Source organism: Berghia stephanieae, chromosome 7, assembly GCF_034508935.2.
Source record: "Berghia stephanieae isolate SIO BIC M18660-M18661 chromosome 7, UCSD_Bste_1.3, whole genome shotgun sequence".
NCBI classification, from domain to species: Eukaryota; Metazoa; Mollusca; class Gastropoda; order Nudibranchia; family Aeolidiidae; genus Berghia; species Berghia stephanieae.
Genome location: NC_088366.1, coordinates 45773506 through 45782795, shown reverse-complemented (window position 1 = coordinate 45782795; position 9290 = coordinate 45773506). Strand labels below are relative to the sequence as shown.

The following is a 9290-nucleotide window of genomic DNA, read 5'->3' as shown; positions in this document are numbered from 1 at the left end:
TTGGAGGATTTGAAGGAAAACGGTGGAAGGTAAGATCTTCTTCTCTGTCATTAGAATGAAGTTCGGACCTCTTGGTCTGTCTATTAGAACAATTCCAGGCAACACAACATGAGCCTTTCCATTTCTTTTTCTTCAGGCACTGACAAAACAAAACAGAAAAACCCAAAAAAAAAAAACAATTAGCAATTATCAATGCTTGTTGCGGAATATATTTAAAATCGGGGCCTTTTCGCATCAGCACAGTAAGGGGCTTTCGCTTAGGCGGGATTTATAGATAAAAATATAAAATATCATACACAAATAAAGAAACAACAACAACAATAGTTAAATTACATAGGTTATTTAAGACCTAGCTTACCACTATTGCTATTGTGTGGCACGCAGCATGAATCAGACACGAACATGCCGACATGTCTACGATACCTATAATCCCACTTGCATTGCACACTGACTGTTGTTGATGCTAAGACAGAGACGCAGTTCTGCACCATCATTTGCATACACTTACTCAATGGGTAGGAGCTGCACTGCCCATCGGGATGTATTGCTACAACAAGATCGATCAAATATGATTGGGTTTATCAATTATGTTGGTTGCATGCATACCTCCTTAGTGTATTTTCGTGATTTTCTACTTTCAGTATATAGATTGACTCAATTAGACTGAGTATTGCTGTCGATGCCTGGTATGTTATAAGTCAAACTAAGTTGAAACATTCATAACCGACGAGGCGATACGGTTGTAAACGATACATGCCATTCGAACAATGCGCGGGAGTACTACACGCAGACCCGAGGGTGGAGTCATATAGGCGATAATGGCTGCGCACTCAAAAAGCATCGCATTTTGCCCCGCCGCGCAGTGGAGATTTCCGGTCTATTATTAGTAAGTCAATGGATCCAACCCTCACAACACGTCACGTGATGATCCCCTCTCAACATCCCCCCCCCCCCCCCTTTCCACATAGCCCACAATCACAAAGATGCTCGAGGCATCATCTTCGCTCTACTGGATTCATAAAAACACAACACCAAGATAACAGCCCGATATCCCACACCAGGACAAGACGACGACATCAAAGGTGATGCCTGGTCAGGTTTCATTCTATAATAATAATAATAATAATAATAATAATAATAATAATAATAATAATAATAATAATAATAATAATAATAATAATGATGATGATGATGATAATAATAATAATAATAATAATATAATAATAATAATAATAATAAATAATAATAATAATAATAATAATAATAATAATAATAATAATAAATTGAGCTTTTATAAACTTATTAAGCTCGATAAACCTTGATTTGTGGACGGAAAATAGAAAAAAAAGTTCAGGTTTATGGTGATAAACTAATTATTTGCTTTTATACAATCAATGAACAATATCCACTAAACGTGCTCAAAGCGCTTTACAAGAGGTCCCTGACCAACAGCAACTCTTTACATGTAGGACGAGAATGACGCCTGTTAGGTGATATTACAATTTTTTTAGGACAGAGACAATGCTGTTAACGGCCAGGTATTTATTTTACACCTGAGTACGGTGAGAGAATGTGAGTAAAGAGCCTTTTCCAAGGACTCTCAACTATGCCCCGAGCGAGGCTCGAACCCAGGACCTTCCGATCCGAAAGCGTATGCCACACCACTAGACCAGATATCAATGTGATCCACCATCTAAAAAAAAAAAAACGGTATTGATTCTATGCGTTTAGGTAAAATACTCACATCAGCTGGCCAGATTAAACATACCGACACACAAAACTATGTGTAAACTTTATCGTTTATCGATGCTATGCGTTTAGTAAAAAATACAATCGCAACATCCGCCAGTCGGATATAACATACCAGCACACAAAACTATGTGTAACCTTATGGGTGGGGTTCCTGACCGCCCATAGTGGGCAGGAGTGTACATACTGTGTCTTCTATTCCCCCCCCCCCCTCCCCACCTTATACCATGCTTTCTATCTTTGTCTCGGAATGAGATTACTTGGTTTTGTCCTGATCCTGGCCGGAGTCCTAGCTGGGAGCGAAACAGTCAAATGCATAGTTATTGTTTTGGGAGATTATATTTTTTCCTTGTAAATCATATCTCTGTTATGTATTATATTTGTTATTTTGAATGTATAATGTTAGCATTTGAGTGTATTCCTCTTTGTCGGATTTTGTGCTTGTGTCCAGATGAGACTTTTAGGTGATCTCAAACTAAGTACATTGGTGGTATGCTCTTGGAATCTACATATGATCCCTATTTGTTCCCAGTTCCCCTTTGTCTTACTTTTTCTTGGGTGCTTTTATTGTAATTCTAGACCTTGTTACTATCCCATTTTCTTCCTTTTTTACTGGCGCTGATATTATAACCTAAATGTGTTGCAAGCGCCGTAAAACCCTTAAAAACTAACACACAAACTATGTGTAACCTTAAACGTTTATAGTCTGATTACTACAATATATAGTGAGAACTTCTCATAAAAATGGCTGGCTAAAAGCAACGAGCTGAGTGGCGTCAATTTCGTTCCTTCTATAGTCTGACTGATATAATTTATCGAGAACTAATCATTAACAATCTGTCTAAAAATAAAAACAAAGAACGAAGAGGCGTCATTTCCGTTCCCTCTCTTGGTCCCTTTGTGGGTGAATCGAGTGCTCTACCAACTGATCTATCGGACCCATATATAGATAGATCAAAGTCTAGTTGACGTCACTCGGATCATTGTTATTGTTTTTTTTTTTTTTTTTTTTTTTTTTTGCCACCCGCGTTTACGAGTAATTCTCACTAAACTGTATTAAGCAGATTATAAACGTTCAATATTACACATGGTTTTGTGTGTTGGTCCTTTATACTTCCGGATGGCAATGTTGTGAGCTTCTTAGCCAAGCGCATACTATCTGTATTTCGAGTTTTCTCAGCTTTTCCAACCCCGTAATTTGTTATCATGAAATATACTAAAAAAATATTTTCAATTTTAACCCCCGGTTGACAATGACAAGTAACAGATGCTGCCTATGGTTTGGATTTCCCCTATTTTTTTAGGTTTAGGCAATGGTGACGAAGAATGGAATATTTCGCTGGATCTGAGATGACGACGATGATAATGATGATCACCAAAACTATCCCAACCGCCACAACCACCATCACCTCCATTACCATCACCACTACCACCACCACCATCATCATTGCAATTACTTATATAATTAAAACAAAAATAATGACATGCAAATTAATTAATATATTATTTTAATTTTAATGTAAATCAGCTGATTTGAATAAGAAAGTCATTCAAGCTTACGCCATACATCCCACCTGACAACACGCCATACATGGACACAACCAAACAACACAACATATGTAACTCGTGATATCAACTTAGTGTTATATCGGAATAAACCAGACGAGGACAACCAAGTTTCAATAAAAAACGACCAGAATTTTGGCATTTAATTTTTTTTTATAAGTTCTCAATACTGCCGAACTCTAACCCCGTCCTTCCCCCCCCCCCCCCCCCCCCGCCCCCTAAAAAAGAACCCCCCAAAAAATCCTCCAACAGCAGAACAAAACAAAAACGTACAAATAATACGTATTTAAAACTTGGCCAGAAAACTCGTCCTTCAATATCGAATAGGTACCTCATCTTGTCAAAGACTCTAAAACATGGGACTTATATGAAGGCTTTGAAAGAGTTTGCCAAAAATGAGGGTCATTTCAATAGATCGATATTTGAAGGACGCGTTTTCTGGCCATACGGTTTTATTTTTTTATTTTTTTTTTTTGTTTGTTTTTAGTTAGTGCGGCTATGTGGTCTAGTGGTATGACATTCGCTTTCGGATCGGAAGGTCCTGGGTTCGAGCCTCCCTCGGCGCATAGTTGGGTCCTTGGAGAAGGCTCTTAACTCGCATTGTCTCACCGTACTCAGATGTAAAACGAGTACCTGGCCGTTAACAGCGTTGTCTTTGTCGGAAAAAACTTGTAATATTAATATCGCCTAACAGGCGTCATGTCTCGTTCTACATGTTACGTGTTGCTGTTGGTCAGATCCCCTTGTGAAGCGTTTTGAGTACGTTTAGTGGATATTGCGCTATATAAAAGCTCTTTTTATTGTTTTAGTTTGACAATGACAGTCGTGTTAGCATCATAGTACCGTATGGTGGCGTTTGGACCATTTGTAAAGCGCTTTGAGCACGTTTAGTGGATATTGCGCTATATAAAAGCTCTTTTTATTGTTTTAGTTTGACAATGACAGTCTTGTTAGCATCATAGTACCGTATGGTGGCGTTTGGACCATTTGTAAAGCGCTTTGAGCACGTTTAGTGGATATTGCTCTATATAAAAGCTTTTTTTTTTGGTTTATTTTAAAGTATAACAATGAGTCTTGTTAGCTACATAATACCGTATGGTCATGGTTCGACACATTTAATTTGTGACGTGTAATCAAAGCTGTCAACGATACAGTTGAAGTACACAACGTTTTGAATCTCCTTCGTTTTCTGTGTCTAATTAAAAATACACGTTAACTCTTTACAAACGGCGTTAGGATTTACACGTACGTAGTTGACATCATTTCTATCGTTTTTTAAAAAAAGTAAGATTATAGTAGTACAGTAGCGATGTCCTCCAGGTCTTCATCGAAGCCCCTCTTCGCATTGCTGTTATTGCCCTGTGCTGTCAATAAAAAAAAAAATAAATGATGAATCCTGTATCTATAACAATCAGATTAGTATTGAAAAGAGAGAATTGAATTTAAACCCACTTCGGCAATCTAGTTCTAGCTAGGAATCAACTCGATGGAAAAAAAAAAACAAGAAGCCCCCCCCCTCCCCCTTTAAAAAAACAATAAAAAACAACAACATAAACCCCCCCCCCCCCAAAAAAAAAACACTTTAAAATAAACAACAACAATAACAACAACAACAACAACAACAACAACAACAACAACAACAACAAACAAACAACATCAAAAAACAAAACAAAACAAAAAAAAAAAAAAACAACAACTGAATTTACGGTCATTTTAAAAAAAAACGGAATCAGGCCATTTAAGTCTTTTTTTTTTAATTTTAATCTAGGAACAAAACTCTCTCTCTCTCTCTCTCTCTCTCTCTCTCTCTCTCTCTCTCTCTCTCTCTCTCTCTCTCTCTCTGTCACTACCCCCCCCCCCCATACACACACACACATCTCTCACACATACACATCCACTCTCTCGCTCTCTTTCACACACACACACACACGAGTCTTTCTCACTCTCTCTCCCACACACACACACACACACACACACACACAATCTCTCTTTCTCTCTCTCTCTCTCTCACACACACACACTCTCTCTCTCTCTCTCATACACACACACGCTTTCTCTCACACACATTTTCTCTTTCTACCCCGCTCTCTCTATCTTTCTGTCTTTCCCTCTATCCATCTATGTATCTATCATCTATCTATCGATCTCCGCTGAGGACATTTATTGTAAATCAAATTTAGAAAGTTAAGCTTTAATTTCTATACATCAGTTCACCCCAACATCATGTCATACCGATTTGAGATTACAGGTCATTATGATGATTCTTTTAGCCTTCATAGGGTTAAAGTTAAACCGTTACGGTGAGAAGAATTATATAAAAACAGAACAAAAACAAAAACACACAAAAAACCCAACTAAACTCCAAGCATCACTTGAGTATGACCAGTGAAGTAAACCAGGGATAGGTAGGCTACACACATTGGTACGTTTGTGGTCCCTCCACGGATTTTAGCTTATGGACTAAGTTCACGACCTTCCTACGTGTTCGAAACGAGGATACAACAACTTTCTTTGCGAGGTATTTTTACTAAGGTATTTAATTTGATTGATAGTGTAAGGCTGTAAACCGACGTGTACATATATGCAGATCTGACATTCAAATTCAAATGCAATTATGGGCCTAGTTTAACATTGTTGTAATTTTGCGTCACAAACTGGAAGTCACTGGAAGCGAACGGAGACGAAAATGAATGAAATCAGTTTACAGCAACGTGCACTTATTTGTAGGTCTGATGACCCAATTTATTATGGGCTCATTGTAGTAATTGACAATATTTTGCGTCATATTTTGAGATTGATTTCAATTACAACAATGGGCCCATAATAAATTTGGTTATCAGACCTACAAATAAGTGCACGTTGCTGTAAACGGATTCCATGTATTTTCGTCTTCGTTCGCTATCAGTTCGTGAACCGCCGGTGTGTCATAGATGTTAGACTATAGATAGTATGAAGTTGACGTCACTCAGGTCTTTGTTATTTTTATTTATTTTTCTTTTTTTTTTGCCATCTCTGCGTTTATGAATTCTCAATAAACTGTATTAACCAGACTAAAAACGTTCAAGGTTACACATAGTTTTACGCGTTGGTCCGTTATACTTCCGGATGGCAACGTTGTGAGTTTCTTAGCCAAGCGCATGCCATCTATACATTTGTGCAATTTGCTCATAACAAACACGTGAAACATACAAGTACAAGTACAAGCACACAAAGCTATGTGTAACATAAAACGTTTATATTACGATTCATATATATTTGGTTTATCATCTCGAGGGGGTCACGATAGCTCAGTTGGTAGAGCACTCGTTTCACCCGTAAAGGGACCAAGATCAAACCCGGGTGTAGTTGAGATTTTATTTCTGAACCCCCACCCTTGTCCACCCATCAGTGAATGGGTAGCTGAGTCTGTTAGATTTGGCGGAAAGTACTTTGCGGTAGGCTGGCGCCCTCTCCAAAGAATAGCAAGCAATTCCTATTGTCCCTTTCACGCTATATAAACCGGAATAAACTCCAGCTCCATTGGCTGAATGGCTCTGAAGGACTACATTTATTTTCATCTCAAAACGGTATTATGTAAGGATGAAACAGATGCCAAAAAGGAATGTATACCTAGTTAAAATCAAAGACAAGAAATGTCCCGTTTAGTGCTGGACAGTTTACATACGTACCTGCCTAGTACTACGAAAAACGAGTAGAAATGCGAATTTTTGGCTCCACCTTCAGGCCTGCAGTCGCCTCTTTTGACTCAATAATTCTTGATGGAAAGGAAAGTTTAGATATATTATTCAGGACTTTGAACCGCTTTTTGAATCATGCTGAGAGCAATTTAGTGATTTCTAAATCTATTCAAAGTTAATTTTTCCATCCCCCCCCCCCCACCCACCCCCCTGGAAACTACTATATTTTGAAATCTCAAACAGGCAGCTCTGCGATTAAGAATTAATTATGGTTTTTCTCCTATAAAGCATACAGACCTTGACCAATGTCTCGTAGTTTGACAACAAATACAAATTCTATTTTTACCATCTAAACCACCGAGATAATAATAATAATAATAATAATAATAATAATAATAATAATAATAATAATAATAATAATAATAATAATAATAATAATAATAATAATAATAATAATATACTTTATTCATCCAAAAGAAATGGAAATTCGTTTACAGACGTGGCATGCATGAAAATGTATAAACACAAAAGTTAAGAATCTATTCTTTTCATATGTCTTGTGATCAGAATGTGTAAAAGTCAAAACATGATCAGATTTATAATGTTTTTTTTCCCTCTGGATACACTTTTATGCTCCCGATTAATTATCTTTCACGATCTATCAAATTAAAAGAAGAAAAAAAGTCTTTTAAAAAAATTATTAATGTTTTGTTTTTTTTTTAAATATTGTTGTTTTTTTTTCCTTTGCAAAATCTTATAAATTTGAAAAAAATTGCAGATTTTGCGGCCGCAATGTATATCAGTGATATTTTGCGATTTATTGCGGCCGCGTTACGGAAGAAAGCGATGCAAAAAAAAAAAAAACCCCCAGAAAAACGCCATGCCTCTCTATGTTGACATTGTGTTTTAGTCGGTGTTTCCTGTCGTCGTAATCACCATCATCGGTGTTAGCTAGGGGAATAGGGTAAAATTGTGCAAATTAGTGATGAAAGCACCAAATCTGGTACAAAGTAACTTGAGACCACTATTAATCGATGTTGATATAGAGCCACATTGAGAAATTCCTCTAACACTACTAACAGTGTAAAATAGGGAGATGAAAATCCGTCTATATGGCTATATTAATACAAAGGGGCGTAATCCATGAAATATTTGTTGACAATTCGGCGCTTTAAAAATATATTATTTTTAGCCCGTGTAAGCGGTTGATTATTTTGGTTTAAATAATTATAATTGTTAAAAATGTGCTTTATGTGATATATGATCCGTATGGGCCGGGAGTTTAGCTTTATTATGAGGACTGGAAGGGGGTGGTGGGAGAGGACGAGATGGTGCTGGTGTCAGTTTTGCTTGTGTTGTGTTGGTCGTCATCGTGGTGAAGATGATAGTGGAGGTGATGTTGTTGAAAATGATGATGATGATGAGGTGATTGTGGTGATAATAGTAGTGATGATGATGATGATGATGATGATGATGATGATGATGATGATGATGATGATGATGATGATGATGTTGATGAGGTGGTGGTGGTGCTGATCTTGGTAGTGATGATGATGATGATGATGACGAAGACGATGATGAAGATCAGGATGATGTTGTTGTGGTGGTGGTAGTGATGATCATGATGATGTGATTATGGAGATAGTAGTATTGATAATGGTGATGGGGATGATGATGTGAGGTGGTGGTGATCGTGGTAGCGATGATGATGAAGATGATGATGAATATGGTATTGATGAGGTGGTGGTGGTGATAGTGGTAGTGATTATGGTGATGTTGGTAATTATTAATTTCGAAAATGAAAGACTCTCTTGGTGACGTATATTAACATTTTTAGAGGATTAGGATCCAACAAAAATCATATTTATTAGACAAATGACTGTGGAACACATTTTCCTTGGGAGACTTGAGAGAATTCAACAGCAGCTTTTTCTAGTTTATCCTGATCTCTTTGAACTATTTTAACGGCGCAAGATAAAGCCAATATCTCGTTGTCAGCTTTTTCAATGGCGGTGTGTTCAAGAAAACCATATGTTGTCTTATTGAGGGCTAAAAATGTTTCCTTTCCTGAGGTTAGCTGTCGAGGCCTGGTAGGACCGGCTGGAGTCTGTCTCCGAGCCTGATTGGGTGAACATACAACTGGGTGCAACCTCTTTCACAGCATTCTATGGTATACATCTTGATTAATTCTGACAATTTATTATTATATTTCCAAGTACATCTATAGATCATAATAATACAGTGGAACTCGGGAATAACGAGGTCTGTTTCCGAGTTACATGAATCTATATAATAAAA

General features: G+C 37.3%; 1 protein-coding gene across 2 annotated transcripts in view; it reads left to right on the top strand.

Annotated features, from left to right (window-relative positions):
* Positions 1–5675: 5675 nt before the first annotated feature.
* Positions 5676–9290, top strand: part of LOC144976243 (fatty acid-binding protein homolog 6-like) — a 10287-nt gene continuing 6672 nt past the window's right edge. Inside the window, exon 1 of one of the 2 annotated variants that reach the window (XM_078920426.1) lies at positions 5676–5847. The gene's annotated coding sequence lies outside the window, so the exon portion shown is untranslated. The remainder of the gene's footprint in view (positions 5848–9290) is intronic. The other variant, XM_078920425.1, reaches the window with a different exon arrangement.